This window comes from Cebus imitator, unplaced genomic scaffold (genome assembly GCF_001604975.1).
Source record: "Cebus imitator isolate Cc_AM_T3 unplaced genomic scaffold, Cebus_imitator-1.0 Scaffold775, whole genome shotgun sequence".
NCBI lineage: Eukaryota > Metazoa > Chordata > Mammalia > Primates > Cebidae > Cebus > Cebus imitator.
Window position 1 is genome coordinate 216,557 of NW_016108090.1, and position 2,191 is coordinate 218,747.

Here is a 2,191-nt window from a genome sequence, read left to right on the forward strand (position 1 = left end):
CACCCGCCTCGGCCTCCCAAAGTGCTGGGATTACAGGCTTGAGCCACCGCGCCCGGCCACAATTTTTTTTTAAATTTATTTTTTTTTTAAAGGTGGGGTTTCGCCATGATGGCCAGGCTGGTCTTCAACTCCTGACCTCAGGTGATCCACCCACCTCGGCCTCCCAAAGTGCTAGGATTACAGGCATGAGCCACAGCGCCTGGCCTACAAATTTTTTTTTTTTTTTGAAATTTCCTGGATAAATGTTAATACTTCATTATTAACATGACTTGAGACAATACAGAAATGAAAATGAACATTTGTTAGTGAAACATCAATTATCTAGCTCCTGGTAGTCATTTAATCTGTCACTCACTCTTTAGAACTTCCATCAAGACAAGAACTCTTTTCCAAGGGTGTGTGATGTAAAATTACATTCTTGTCTTTTTGTCTTTGTGGCAGAAGTCAGGTATTTATAGTAATGAAAAAGAAGTCTGTCTCTTTTTAGAAGACAGATGGTGATGATGGAAGCAAATATAATGGTATGTGGTACTTGACCATTTTTTTAAATGGATGATACTGAACATTTACCAAAGTGCCATACATGGCTCTTATTTTCCAGGTCCAAATCTTCATGAGGAAGGCTCAGCCCACTGGTTTTAAGCATTTCTGGCAGTTCCTAGATAGATGAACAGAACCTCAATGGGCTGATTTAATGAGACCAGAGTTAAAAACACCCAGTTGACAGGTTAGTTTTTACTTTTATGGAAAAAATGTGATGTGTGTGGCTTGGTTTGACTAAATCTTCACTGAGCTAACTAGTCCATTGAATTTACCTAACCTGTAGGTAAAGAAAACAGAAATAACCTCTGACCGACTTTGTTTTATAGGCTTCTTTCTGTGCATATAGATATAAATAGATGGCTAGATAAATACAGAAACACGAAATGAGTAATGGGTATGTGTACATAATGTTTATTTACCACACAAAAAAGAAACCTTCAGAAATAAAGTATGTCAGATGACATATCCGTATTAATTATCTAAATAGTGACTGTGGCTTTATCAAGGCAGGCCCGAAATGGTAGATGTGAACAGAACATGCACACACTGAAGAGAAATGCAGGGTGCTGAAATAGTAACCTGAACAGATGTGTTACATGGGTTTATTTTCAGCTTATTTCTGCAGCCTTGCCCTTGAAGATAAAGCTTTGTTTATATTTACATAAACAACATTATATGGCTATATTCCACTTTGACATGTTATTTAGTAGAAGAAAACAGGAATTCTACATCAGCATCTTTAGTGCATGCTAGAAGATTAACAATGTCTTTTGGGGCCAGGTGCTGTGACTCGCTCACGCCTCTAATCCCAGCACTTTGGGAGGCCGAGGCAGGTGAATCACAAGGTCAGGAGTTCAGGACCAGCCTGGCCAAGATGGTGAAACCTCATCTCAACTAAAAATACAAAAATTAGCTGTGCATGGTGGCAGGTGCCTGTAATCCCAGCTACTCCAGAGGCTGAGGCAGAGAATTGCTTGAATCTGGAAGGCAGAAGTTGAGTGAGCAAAGATCACGCAACTGCACTCTACACTGGGTGACAGAGCAAGACTCCATCTCAAAAAAAAAAGTCTTTTGGGGAACATCTTTTGTATACATGAACATTGATATAGATCTATTTATATAATTCTCTATGTGAGTGTTTGTCTTCCTATGTGTATTTATATCTAGATGTGTCAATCTTTGTATTGCTATGCATTGCTATGAGTATTAAGATAAAAAATAACTTCTGGGCCAGGTACAGTGGCTAATGGCTATAATTCCAGTACTTTGGGAGGCTGAGGTGGGTGGATTACCGGAGGTCAGGGGTTCGAGACCAGCTTGGCCAACATGAGTAAAATCTGGTCTCTACTAAAAATACAAAAATAAGGGCCCAGCGTGGTAGCTCAGGCCTGTAATTCCAGCATGTTAGGAGGCTGAGGCAGGTGGATCACCTGAGGTCGGGAGTTTGAGACCCACCTGGCGAAACCCTGTCTTTACTAAAAAAACACAATAATTAGCCGGGTGTGGTGGCAGATGCCTGTAATCCCAGCTACTCAGGAAGCTGAGGAAGAAGAATTGCTTGAACCTGAGAGGTGGAGGTTGAAGTGAACAGAGATCACACCACTGGACTCCAGCCTGGGCAACAAAGTGAGATTCCGCCTCAAAAAAA